Source organism: Ictidomys tridecemlineatus, chromosome 15 (assembly GCF_052094955.1).
Source record: "Ictidomys tridecemlineatus isolate mIctTri1 chromosome 15, mIctTri1.hap1, whole genome shotgun sequence".
Taxonomy (NCBI): domain Eukaryota; kingdom Metazoa; phylum Chordata; class Mammalia; order Rodentia; family Sciuridae; genus Ictidomys; species Ictidomys tridecemlineatus.
Genome location: NC_135491.1, coordinates 58,665,209 through 58,679,099, shown reverse-complemented (window position 1 = coordinate 58,679,099; position 13,891 = coordinate 58,665,209). Strand labels below are relative to the sequence as shown.

At 55.9% G+C, this 13,891-nt stretch overlaps 1 long non-coding RNA gene across 1 annotated transcript; it reads right to left on the bottom strand.

The window, feature by feature from the left end:
* Positions 1–2,896: 2,896 nt before the first annotated feature.
* Positions 2,897–9,817, bottom strand: LOC144370948 (uncharacterized). Its single transcript, XR_013431081.1, has 2 exons — positions 4,117–9,817; positions 2,897–3,721 (listed from the first exon to the last, which is right to left on the bottom strand). It is a non-coding gene; the product is annotated as an uncharacterized LOC144370948 (long non-coding RNA).
* Between the last annotated feature and the right edge of the window lie 4,074 nt (positions 9,818–13,891).

Below are 13,891 nucleotides of genomic sequence, written 5' to 3'. Positions count from 1 at the left end.
CCCTCGTGCCGGCTCCCAGGTCACCATTGAGTCGTGCCCCACAGACGAAGCAGCACAGCAGGGCCACCGCTCTCCATCAGCAGCTTGGGGACCACGCACAATCCAGCCACAGCCCAGCAGTGGCTCAGCACTAGTCACCCAGACCCTCCCACTCACCCCACCGGGACCCAGGCCAACAATCCATGGTCTGTTTTCTGTCGATGTCACCGACTTCCCAGTGACCTAGAACTACACCCTGTCATCAGTCGTTCCGGTGTCCGTGGGTGACAGGAGCCCAAGGTGGCCCTGGCTGCACGAGTCCCTGTGACCCTGAGCTGAAGAGCAGCGTGGTGACAAGAGCAGTCCCTTTGGGAGGAGTTTCCTGTCCCTTGGCCCGGGTGCCCATCCTTGGGCTTCAGCCCAACCCCAAAGCTCCCAAGAGTGGGGGTAACTGCATTTTTGGCCACATGGATCTTCCAGTGACCCAACATGACTTTTAAGTGCTTGGGCTCCATGAGGCTGTCATGAGAAGACCTGCTGGAGACGTGGTGGTGTTTTGGACAGTTCGGGCGCTCTGTGCCTCGGTTTACCTGCACACATGTCGGCCTCAGCACGAGCATGGCTGGAGGCAAGGAAGCTGGCCTTCACTGGGGCTGGGGAGGCCTGGGGACTGGGGCAGACGGGGCCTGGGTGGCTGAGGGCCTTTGGGGATGCCAATGCTGTGTGGAGACGGGGCATATGCTGCCGGGCAGCAGGTGGAGGCTGGAGTCAGATGCCCAGTGACGTGAAGTCAGTAGTTCAAGGGCAGGGGTCAATGGCAGGAGGTGTGAACGAGGCTGGATTTGGGGACAGGAATCAGTCTGAAAGAGTGAGAAGTTCTGATGGAGTCCCTGAACCTGAGATAGAGGAGGACCTGGCCAGGAAGTGAACCCCCAGAACAAGGCGGAAAGACGCTCACCTCCCCCAGAACCCTAGTGGGGCTGGGGCCACATGGAGGAAGGTGGCCGCCCAGTGGTCAGACGCCACTTGCCACGGGAGACTGGGACGACTGTGAATGCCAGCCAAGGCCTGTGCGTGCCAGGCCCTCTGCAACCCCAAGACCCTGCCCAAGCCACCCAGGGAGCCAGCCTCCCCGACGCAGCCCTCCAGACGCAGCCCTCTGCTCTGTAGCCGTCTCGCAGGGTTGTGTGTTCTGGGCTGGGCAGAGCGGGTCCGCCAGGGAGTGGAAGGAGCCAGAGGAGAAGGACAGAGGGAAGGACGAGGAGGGAAGGAGGAAGAGAGGGATAAAGAAAGGAAGATCCTAGGAGAGCCCAGCCGTCGACGCTCCTGGAGGGCAGGAGTGGGCCCGCGGGGGACAAGGCCATGGGGTGGGGCTGGACGGCTCCTGGTAAAACAAGACTCTGAATCCACGACATCTTGTGCAAAGACGTGGCCAGGACCATGAAGCCCAGGAAGGATGGCTCTCTACTGAGGTCTTGTCCTTCTGGAACTTAAAAAGGAGACTCTTGGCCCCAAAGTTAAGCAGAGAGAAGGAAGACCCTGCTCTCGGAAGGAGCCCATGGGAGACGGCATGGCGCCGTGGCTGCAGGGCCAGCAGAGGAAGGCCGGAGGCTCAGCAGCTGCGCTCCAGCCTTGAGCCTGCGGTCCCTGGTGAGAGCCAGAGGCAGGCGGGAGCAGGGCCCAGAACGCACGGCTCAGCTGGCACTGGGTGGCAGTGACCGAGGAGGAGGCCGTTGCTGGGTTTTACAAGCACAGGAGCAGCTAGCACCAACTGGGCCCAGCCAAGAAGGCACCAGAAAAAGATGTGCGCCAACATTGGCCCTCAGTCCCACTCAAACGTTGCCCGGGTGTGGAAGAAGCAAGCCACGCGGCAGCGCCCACAATTGAGGCGCCCACGTGAAGGACGTGGTGTTTGAAGAAGTCCCTGTCCTTTGACACAAAATTCTTCTAAGAAATTTCTTCTCCTAAGAAATACTCTCATAATTGTACCAAAGAACCCACCATCGCACCATCTGTGAGAGCGAATGATTGGAAGGAAACCAAGCGTTCACCAATAGGGGGTCGTTAAATTGTGATCCAACGAAAACCCCACGCAGGCACCGAGGAGAGAAGGGGCGTGCATTTAATCACAGGAGCGAAAAGAAGTAATGAAACAGGAAGGAAGGTCATTTCCCATGTTTTATTATAAAGAAATAAAACAGCACATGCTCGATGAGCATGGAAATGAGTCCACAGTCTCCGAGGCGCTCTCCTGAGCCGAGGAGCAGCGCCCAGGCCACGTGCGTCAACCTGCCCCTCGAATCTGCGAAACACAACTGTCCCTTGTTTAAGTAACAGAATTAGCACAATGTCACAGATTAAAGGCCCAGAACGTGAGTTGAGAGAAGATCAATCCTGTTGCGCATGTGTAAGAGGACTTGATCTTGTTTCACAAACACATATTGATTTTGCTTTTAGTAAACTGCCAAAATTGTCTTTGAAACTCGGCTGCTGATCTCTGCAGGCCTGGAGAAGGGTGTTGTAGGATTACTCCCCCAGGTGCTGCCCGGAGGCACAGGGACGCTTCCGTAGCGGGAAGGACTGGCCCTCCCCACGCATCCCAAGTGGTGAAGAGGTGGAGGGCACAGGTGCTGTCGGAGCAGAGCCGAGAGCCGCTGTGCTTCTTTGCTTACGAACTTTCTTTTCTCTTCTCTTCTTCCTGGAGTAGCAGGATGGAACCCAGGGCCCCACCTCCGCTAAGCAAGTGCTCAGCCGAGCTGCGCCTAATAAGCACCTAAAGATGGGAAAACCTCTCGGGGAGGAGGACATGGGATAGAAGGCCCAAGGAAACACTTCCCCTCCTCCGGCCCTGGGCGACTCCCCACGCCCCCCAGCTCACCCACCCTAAGGTGAATGCCACCATGCCTGGCCCCACTCACACTTTGGAAGGTCCCTGGGTCTTTTCTGTGTGATGCGTTTTGGGCCCAGTTTCATCCCGAGGCAGTGGTGCCCCTCACCATGCTCCCTCAGGCCTCGAGTGGGCAGAGGGGCAGTGCTCACCCTGTGGTGTCAGGAGGGTGGCTGTGTGGTCTAGGCTGCCGACATTGATTTATTTATTTCCTCCCCACAATCTCGGGCTGGAAGACAGAGAGCTCTGCCTCCCAGACTCCTGGCCTCCAGGGCTCTGTACACAACCTACGTCCCACCCATGGGACACCTAGGCCTTCTCCTTGCCCTGGGCCACAGGGCCTAGGTGGCTGTGGCAGGTGCCGGGTCTGCAGCCACCTCTGTATCAGCCTCAGGTCGGTGCCATAAGTCTGTTCTAATTGTCCACAGCAGTTTCCTGCACCTCTCTGACCTCCGGACGGTGGGACCGAGCCGTGACTCTCTTTTCTCGTGGGCTGGGTGCTGGGAGTGGAACCCGAGGCCCGTGCTTGCTGGGCAAGCTCACTGCCCCTGAGCTACAGCCCCGCCTGCTGCAGGATCCAAGCCTGGGACCGGAGGTGCAAATGTTCTCTGCGTGCCGTGCCCCGTGGGAGTCAGGGGATCCCAGGAAGGGCACACGCCTGTCTTCTACAGGTGCCTTGCTGGGGGACAACACCGCCCCCTGCATCTGCAGATCAGCATGGGAGGTGGGAGCAGCAGCCTCCGAGATCCCTACCCGGGGTGCCCTCCTGGAGAGAGCGTCCAGGCTTCAGCCCGCCCAGGAGCTGCCCCGTGCTGAGGGAGTGTGGACCGTGGCAGATTTGAGCATCCGTGGTGTCTGAAAAGAAGAGGCAGAGCAGCTCCTGTCATGCGGGAGGACAGCAACGTGCCTTCCTTCAAGGGAAGATTTCCTCCCTCGGGCGTCCAGGGCTGTCAGAAGCTGGGCGCCATTCCAAAGGTTAGGGACGGGGCAGAACATATAATTTTAGCTTTTCAGATGGCCCTTTCTGTCTCTGAAATGTTAAATGCTGTCTCACCACAGTTGCAAAAGCCTCACACACAGCGGGTGGGTCAGTGCCCACTTTGTCTTTCTCCGGGCAGAGACGTCTGCAGAGACTAAACACCACCAAGGAGCACCTCCCGAGGTCAAGAGCAACGCCATGCGGCCACCCGAGGGCCTTGTGGAGCAGGTAGAGCCGTCCAAGGGGGCATGAGGGGGGTGGACTTGCTCACCTGTGCCGTTGCTGAGCCGGGGTTTGAGCTGGTCTGAGGCTGAACGGGGATCAGTGTGCAGAAGGCTGAAGCCAGGGCACAGGTCCCAGGTGAATGGTGTCTGCAGTTTTCCCGGGCACCTTCTGCGGCTGACCCTGGATCCCAGGGTGAGTCCTGGGATCCGGGGAGAAAGAGCTGGGAGCAGCAGGCCCTGACCTCAGCTGGGCTTCAAAGGAACATAGCTCCATCTCAACCCTGCATCGGGTTTTGACCACCTCTCCTGAGGCAGGGGCTGCCAGTGCCCTGACCATCCCATGTGCCCCACCATGCCTGTCCATAACAACAGCCTCCACACAAGCCCGAGACCGCCCGAGGATGTCCCCACCTGCTGATGCTCAGCCCTCGCCCACACCAGAAAGCCCAGGTGCCCCTGCAGCCACGCCCTCATCGCCCTCATCCATGGAGCCTTTGTCTCCGTCCCTCCCGACCTTACGTCCTTCCTCCCCTACAGAGGCCTCCCAGGACCACCTCTGAAAGAGTCCTCGGGCTCTTCCCAGGGAAGCTGGGCTCGGACGGGTACCTGGTGATGAAGGGCTGTTGAGAAACGCTTTCTCCCTGCAACATCTGCTGTCGCAGGGCAATGTCTCGCCCCTGGATTCCGTCATCAGGGATCTATCCCTGGGGCTTAGGGCCTGAGCACCAGCCAAGGATCTAGCAGGCTTCTGAGGACGTCACCGAGGAACTCAAAGCAGGGACTCCAGCAGATGTTTGCACACTGAGTCTGTAGAAGCACTGATCACAACACCCAAGTGGCAGGTGCAACCTAAGTACCACGGACCACCAACGGAGGAGGAATGGGCCCACCCAGGACCTCAGAAGGTCAAGCAGCCGTTAAAAGAAGGGGATCCCTGCACCCACTGTGGCCGGGAGAACCTTGAGGGCACTGCGCTAAGTGAAAGGCGCCATCACACAAAGACACTCTGCCATTCCACTTGCCTGAGATGCCAAGCTGTCGGGTCCCGGGAAGCAGGAAGCAGCCTGGCAGGTGCCCGGCAGCAGGAGGGAAGGCCCGGGCGTCAGAGTCAGCTGGTGCAGAGCCCTTGGGAATGTCTTCATGCACTTTGGCCTGGTCACTGCCAACTGAGTCACCAACATTCTCCTCTAAGGGGACTCACTCGCTTCTAACAAATCTATGAGGAAACTTGGTGTCTCTGGTGTGAATGGAAACGCGGGTCTGGGAACCCACAGAGAGCAGCTAACTCAAGAACTGAGTGGGCAGAGCCACGACCAAGGACACGCGGGTCACCTGGCGCTCCGCGCAGAGGCTGCCTCTGTGAAGATGGGGCGGGTGTGTAGGGGCGACAGGGACCATCACGGAGGTTTCCCACCGCGGAGCCGAGTCCTGAATGAGGAGTGGAAGGAAATAACTTTCTGTATTTTTAACTCAAATGCATTTAGCTTCAGGCTTGACGTCCTGCCGAAACCATCCCAGGAATGCCCGGCCGAGCGGGCTGGACGCCGAGCCGCAGCAGGGGCTGCAGACAGCTCCAACTCCCCTGCCGGCTCCCACCCGCCATGGTGGCTGCCGGGGACAGGGAAGCACTGGACTCCATCTCTCCTTCCAGCAGGAGAAGCACTGTGTTCGATCAGCAATGTCTACTGAGAGCCCAGGCTGAGCGGCCGAGCGCCTGGGCCAGGTACTCAATGTCCCCGAGCAGGCACATCCCCAGTTCTCACCAGGCTTTTCTCTCAGGCCCACACTTCCCCCCAGAACGTCCCCTCCGGCAGCCTGTTCTTCACCCTTCACTCCCCACACCCTCGGGAGGGGAAGGAGGCCTCCAGCGAGGCGGCTGTCCAGGGTCCAAAGCTGGGAAATGATAGAGCTCTGCACCCTCTGGTCTCCATCCTCCAAATCCAGTGCTCTGCTTGCCAAAATGCCAAGGGGAGCCGTCCCAGGCTTTGTCAGCCTTGTCACCAAACCTAAGTCATGCAGCAGCAGGCAGCAGCTCTGCAGAGTCAAGAGGAGGACACGGCTCTGAATCTGTCCTACAGCCGGGTCAGCCGCCTGGCCCCAGGCAGCGGCTGCACCATCCCCGTAGACACAACAGACTCTTGGTGATTCTGCATGGCGGAGGCCCAGGAGCGTATTTTTACCCTGGTGAGTCAGTCATTTATTTGTCAATAGAGGCCAGTAGAGGAAAAGGCTCAGAGGCCACTTATAAACAGACACAGCCCCTGGAGACATCCCAGGGAAGCCAAATTGTCTAGAAATGCTCTTGTTCCTGAAGCCACACCAGGGCCCACGGGCCAAGGGGCGCTGTCTGGGAAGTGGGCTGCTGGATGGGCCCTGGGCACTGCAGGGGCACGGAGGCAGCACACACGGGCCTCAGGCAGATCTGTGCACCAGCCCTGCCGCCTGCAAACACATGGGCAGGGGACTGCCGTGCCAAGCCCCAACTTCTTCACCCATGAAGTGGGCAGAGCAAAGCCAGCCTCAGGGACTCTGCAAGACTAGAGGAGGTGACGTCTGTCGCAAGCAGCCCGTGGACGTCACCGTGAGGGCGAGGAGCTGCCGGGGGACTGCCAGATGGTATTTGTGCAGTGTTCACTCCCAGCATCAGGGCACTGTCTGGACACCACCACGTGCAGCATTTGCCTGTGGCTGAGAGAGGAGGAGGTGGCATGTGCACTGTGGCCACCCGGAGGGGTAAGAGATGAGGGTGGGCGCTCTGCCTCCAGTGTGCCATCGGGCAGGTCCCGCCAAGGCTAAAAATGCACACACCCACCCCATGAGGGGTGCCTTCTCCCAGAGGCATGTGCAAAATGCCCTGGCAGCTTCACTCACCATACTCAGAACTGGGGGCAAACCCTGGCACAATGGAAGGGGCACAGGAAGTGTGGTGTGTTCACATAGGGGAATACTACAGAGCTGTGAAAAGGGCAAAGCATTGCTGGCACACAGAGGATCCTATCAGAACGCTGGGGAGAGACTCCAGGTATGAAAGAGCACACGCTGGAGGCCACTGGCTGGACAGCCAGGAATAGGGAAAACTCGTCTATGGGGACAGAGGTCAAAAGAACGGTGACATCTAGGTAGGGCAACTCACTGGGAGGGGCACTTATGGGGTGACTGAATAGTTCACGTCATGATCTAGTGGTCGTCACAAGGGACCACTCAGTGACCCAGGGGCTGCAAACTCAACAGTCTACAAGGGCCAGGAAAACAAAAATGACTGGAATGCCCAGGGCAATAGGTACCATGCTGCTTCAATTGCTCCCAGACCTAACTCCCTGGGTACGGTGTGTAAAGATTGAGCCAAAGAAAGCAGCCAAACCTGGTGGTCCCTGCACACACTGGCTGCAAGTCTGAGCCCTCTGTGTGCATCCACTTCACAGTCAGGAGCCAGAGAGGCTCAGGGACCTGCCCCCCAGCAGCACAACTCCATGGGGAAAAAGCAGACCATGGAGAGATGCATCCAATCATGGTGCCTTTCAAACACTTAGGTGGCCAGGGGCCTGAGGCCGGAAGAGCCCAACAAAGCCAAGAGCCATGAGGCTACCCCTGGGCATCTGAAAGCCCTGGCCTTCCTGGACAATCTCCTTAACCTCGCTTGGTGCTCAGCGTCTTTCTCAAGTGGATACCAGGTCCTGGACGTTGGCTACTCGGGCACAGCCTTACACCTGTATCATGCCCCCAGGTGCCGCACTCACAGGACTCACTCAGCAAAGTCGCTGGGGCAAATTAACCGACCAACCAATGGACCATTTCCAAGAGAGGATGTAAGAAATGGTAACACAATGAAAGCCCCCAGCGAGGTCGTGAAACTGCAAGGTGCTGACTGGACACCACCACGGGAAGCCAGCTGCCACTCACAGTGCTGAGAAACTTAAGATTCAAACCCCAGAAATAGAGTGCACGGCCACCGCGAAGCCATCGGAGCTGTCCAAAGTCTGTTTGTCATCCTCAGGTCTGGGAAACAAACTGCTCAGTAAGAGTTTAAAAATGTGATTCAAACAGGTGTAATTAGTCTTTTGATTAACGGTGACTCTTTTGGTTAAAGGTGACATAAACCCAACACGAAAAGGCTTAAGAATTCACCAAATTTTTTAATCAAATACCAGGAGCTGACTTGGGCCTCGGGGACAAGATTGTGTCTTCCCTCTTGCTGGCTCACCAACTTACACGCACATACGCAAGCACACACACATGCATGCACATACACACACGCACATACACGCATGCACACACATGCATGCACATACACACACGCACACACATACACGCATACACACACAGATGCATGCACACACGCACATACACATGCACACACATGCACCCACATGCACGCACACTCATACACGGTCTATTCTTTTTCCTTGCAAGAGAGAAAAGAAACCATCCAAAGACACTCTCCCTGACAGAATCCGTTGGCATTGGGGAGACCGGGAGACGGAAAGGCTTTCCTGCCGGGCGGCGCCACCCTCCCTGCGCGGCCGCACCCAGCGCGCCCAGCCTTTCCCAGGGATGGGGATTTGCCGCGCGGCCCCAGTGAGAAAAAACCCGAGCTGCGCTCCGATTGGCCCACCGCGAGCACGTGCGCGAGCCCGGCCAATCACGTGGCCCGAGGGCGGCGCCCGGAGCGGCCCCAGTCCGCGGAGGAAGCCTGAGCCGCCCTCCCGCGTTCCTCCGCGCGCCCCGACGGCGCTCCGCGGCTTTCTTTCGGGTCGCTGCGCAGCTGCCCGCGTTGCGTCCTGTCACAGCCCCAGAAAGACGCCGAGTCCTGGAGTCAGGACGGGCCAAGGGCTGCACCCGGGCGGAGGGGAGGAGGCCGGGCGGGCACGGCGGGGACCCTTTCGTCACCACCGCAATTAGCGTCCCCCAGGCCTTTGGCGCTGGTGCTCTGCTGCCGGGCTGCAGCCCGCGGGGTGGGACGGGGCGACCCTTCCCCTGCGCAGGTGAGGCCGGGAGTGGGGAGAGGCGAAGAGGCTTGCCGGCAATCAAGCCCCTGTTAGACGACGAGGACCAGGGGAGGACCCCAGCCCCTGACTGCCTCCCAGACCCCAGCTTCCCCAGAGGGGCGGCCACCTTGGGGCCACTGCGTGGCACCGCTCCGTTAATATTTCCCTCTAAGTCCTCCCACGCTTTTTACTTCCTTAATGTTTTAAAGCAAACTTCAAAGCGCCGTAGTACCTGGAAAACAGGGTCTCTCCGTAAGTAGAACGTAACCAAAAGCAAACACAGTAAAACAAGGCAATGTTATTAACCTCTAGCTGCACGTTTACCTGCCCCAGGCTCTCTGCTCCAGGCCTGGAGCTGTCTGCTAAATGAGAAGATTGGCAGGTGTTAGCGCAAGGGCGACACCCAACAGAGACTCTCCTTGATGGAATCAGTAGGTGTGGAAGCAAATAGAAAAGGGACAAGGTTTCCCACAGGGTGATTCAAAGACATGCGGTGTGGCATCCCGGCCACCTGCAAATCAAACACGCAAACGCCTGTCCGGCAATGTGGTCATTTTCAGGGCCACCCTTTATTTATGGCAAGGAGTTCTGGTCTCCCTCCTCATTAGAGGACATAAAGATTGTTTCTGAAATAAACGTGTTAGGACTTCACTTTTGAGATAGCAGAATAAAATATTTGCCCTTTGGCTTTGGAAAATCATGTTTCCCAGCAAGCAAAAAGAAGAAGAAGAAGGAGGAGGAGGAGGAGGAAAAGCAAACCCAAGGTCCTTTTTCCGTAAGTAGAGACGATCTCCAGGGCTCTAGAGGACACAAAGGTGCTGTAGTAGGTGAAGCTGACAAGCCACTGGAAAAGACACCCAAAACTGAGTGTCCAAAGAGGGCTACAGGCCTCAAGCCTCACCCCTGGGTTGGCGATAGTCCTGCAAAACCGAGGAAGAACTTGGCAGTGGGAAGCAGCAGATACCTTGGAAGGTGGGTGGACACAGAACTGGGAAGAGGAGATGTGTAATGGACACTTAGACCCCAGTCCCCACAGTATCTGTCTACCTCAGGATCTGGGTTTGTGTCCCCAGACAGGCAGTGAGATCCGTCACAGGGAAGACCAGAGGGAAGACCTGTGGAAGTGTGCAAAACCCTTGCCACCTGTGGGGAAATCCACCCATACACAACCTCACCCAGGCTCACGGATCAGGGTCTTCTGGTTCCACTCTGTGTGCCTCCCTTTAAAGTATGACTGACAACCAAGAAGACTCCAAAGTAGAATCCAGAGATCACAGTGTGTAAGCCTGCACACGCACACACATGCACACACACACTCCATGCACACATGCACACACATACAGACTCTAAAACATGGTCTCAAGATGTGGTTCAGTAGTACAACATATGCTTAGCATGTTCAGTTCATAGCAAAACACATATGCAGGCACACACATGCACACATGCACACACACACAGATTCTAAAACAGTCTCAAGATGTGGCTCAGTGGTACAACATATGCTTAGTGTGTTCAATTCATAGTTAAACACACACAGCACACACACATACACAAATTCTCACAAAGACAATCCAAATACTCTGGAGTTTCCAAGTACTGTCAGAGATACTCTGTTATCCTTAGAGCAGCTGTTTTTCAAAATATGGCCCAGGGACCAAACCTAGCCTGGCCTGTGAGCTAAGAATGGTTTTTACATTCTTTGAATGGTGGGGGAACAGATGAAAAATATTTTGTGTCACACAAAACTTACATTAATTCTTACTTCTGGGTAGGTGAATGGTCTTATTAGAAAGTAGCACATAATGACAAAGTTAGAAAAGAGACACTTCAATTCACAAAGCTGAAAATATTTACCATCCAGACCTCTACAGAAAAAGTGCCAAACCCTGTCTTAAAAAGGGGATTACATTGTCATTTTTCTTAAAATTGGCAGCATTTTCCCTCTTCTGAATATAAAAATAAAATTCATTCTGAGACAAGTTGCATTCTATCATTCTGTTTCCTTTCTTGTGTAACTTTTGTTTTTCCTGGACTTAATAGTGGCCTCAAGTTTTCATCTTATTTGTCTTTTTAAAGACATTTTTAGAAATCAAAATATAAATACTATTTAACATGTGTGTGATTTCGATTAACATATCGTTTTATAAAAGGAAAAAGGGGAAGAAGGAGGAGGAGGAGAAGACCCAGAAAGAGAGTAGAGGACAAAGTAGGAGAGGAACCACGTATCAAAGGAATCAATACAACATAGAACCCTTGTTTAGGTTCTAACTGAAAGAAGTTAATTGTGGAGAAAGAAAAAAAGAATTATGAAAAAAATGGGGGAAATTTAGCCACTAAAGAATATTGCGTAATGTGCAGGAATTTCTTCTTTATATTTTAGCAATAGGTGAGGTCCAGAATGCATTTCAAAACCATCCAGATTGGTTTTGAGTAGATCACGCTGTACCCTTGTATGTGTTTTAACTTTTATCATAAAATTAGAAGTCCCTCCTCAACAATATTCCCCTAAAGGATAGGGATACCAGTCCCAACAGTGTCTTGCTCTACATAAATGGGTTCCCGGGCTCCCATCTCTCACCAGCCAGCGAGCTCGCGTGTGCACACAAAGGCCGCGGGCCGGGTCCTGGAGCCCGGGAGGGCCCCTGGCGGTCACGAGCAGGCGGGTCTGCCCATTTCACAGCCCACTGAGAAGTCACAGCTCTCTAATTGTGAACCACACATGAACCTTTCTGGCTTGGGAGCTCATTTATGCTTGGCAGAGGCAGCCTCTCGTTTCAAAGCAGGGAAGCGAAGACTTTAAAAGATTTAAAACCCAGCTCCAAAAGCTCCGTGGACATCAAATAGCTTTTTTGAAACAAGGTTTTGATGAGTTAAGAGCAAATGAATTAGAAACACATGGATTAAATTCCCCCTTAAAATCCGCCTGGGTTTAAAAAATGAAGGGGAAAGGGGCTTGGCAAATATCCTCTCGGTTTTATCAAACCCCACGCGTTTTTAAAACAGTGTGAGATGGTCAGTGTTCCAAGTGCAGCTGTATTCACCCAGTGCCATCAGCTGGGCGACGGAAAGGGTCCCACTGACCAAGTGCAGAAGCCACTCCATCCAGCAGCCCCAAGCCTCTGCTCAAACGGCCCAAAGCCACCAGCTGAGAGCTCCGGCCAGTGGCGCACAAAGTGGTTCTGGTCTTTGTACCACCCCTGTCCCTCAGGGTATGTAACTGCAAAAAGGACGTGGCACCTGGCGGCATTTCCACATTACTCTGGTCCCCCATGTACCCCGCACGTCCTCCAAGCCCCCCCGCAGCCATCGAAGGACAACCAAATGGCTGCCACCAAAAGAAAGCAGCGTGGTCTGAGCTCTGTGTGCTGGTTGGGCCCCCTCCAGGCTCTGAACAGAGCAGACCCGTGTCCTGTTAGAACCCTGAGGCCAGGCGTGCACCCTGGGGATGAGATGGCAGAGTCCTGCAGCACAGGAGGGGTGGTGGCTGTCCCCGAGGCCAACTCCTGTCTCAGGTCAAGTGACAAGTTGAGCTGGAGCGTGTAGACCCGACAGGGGCACCCATCACGACGAGCAGCCTGGGTGCTGGGTGCTGGGGTTCAGGGTTCCTAATTCCCAGGCCACCCATAGGCTGCATCTGAAGATTTGTGTTGCACACCTCAGGAGAAGTGCCTGTCCCCAGCCGTGCCATGTCAGTGCCGTGGGACAGCAGTGCCCGGTCCACCCACAGTTACTGAGACTTGGTGAGGAGGTGGACGTGGACGGTGGAGAAGACAGACCCCAGTACCAAACCGCCTGGGTCTGCCTCCCCGCGTGACTGCTTAGAGCTGTGTGATGTTGGGCAAGCCACCTAGCCTCTCTGTAAACTTCAGGGAACAGTGGCTTCCATCTGGAGGGTGGCTGGAGGGCTGGCACGAGTCTGTACATGTGAGGCTCCGAGTGCCCACGCCGCGCTTGTGCTGATTGTGATGCGCCCATCACTGCAGATAAATGACCTCATCCCCTTGAATCCTCGCCACGCCTCAATGTTATTAGTCCCATTTGTGGGATGAGAAATCTGAGGCTCCAAGAGGCCAGATGACTTGCTAACCAGTAGCGAAGCCAGATTCCAGCCCGATAGGCTGGCTCCAGGGCCACCTCACACCCAGAAGGCGCCTCTCCTTGGGCAAATAGGGCAGGCTGGCTCTCAGGCCAGCTCAGCCTCTGCACAGGCACTGGGCACAGCGAAGAAGCAGAAGAGCCAGCGCCAAGTGCTGACCCAATCCAGAGCCCCCCGTTTCTATTAGCTGGGCGCAGGGAGGTGGGTGCTGTCCCAGTGCAGCGTCCAGAGTCCTGTTCTGAGTTCTAATCCCAGCTTTGCCAACCATCCACCAGGTGACCTTGAGCAACAAGCCCAACGTGGGCACTTACATCACGGGGCTGGGAGACAAGTCACAGAAGAGCCGTGAAGCTGGCTTGGCAGGGCTCCCGGCGTGCACTAACTGCCCAGGAACCGTGGCTGCCCGGCGCCATGCTGTTATGCGCCAACCTCTTCCTCCAGAAATAGGAACTGCCTCACTACACAGAGGTCTCAGCCCTCCCTGTAGGCTCCCAGGTGGCCAGCCCCCGCGCAGCACAACCTGTCCGGAGGGAGGCACAGAAAGGCGAGGAAAACCCTCCTCTGTCGCCCGCGTTCCCGGCGCACGCTTCTGGGTGCGCTGCAGGGGTGTGCCTGGCGCTGGTCGTCGTTATGCCCGTGAGTGTACATGTGGCTGTGTCTGGTCGTGCTTTCAGCAAGATCTGATATGGAAGGAATCAACAAAGACGGGGTCACACGTAGGGCTCATGTTGTCTGCCCTGT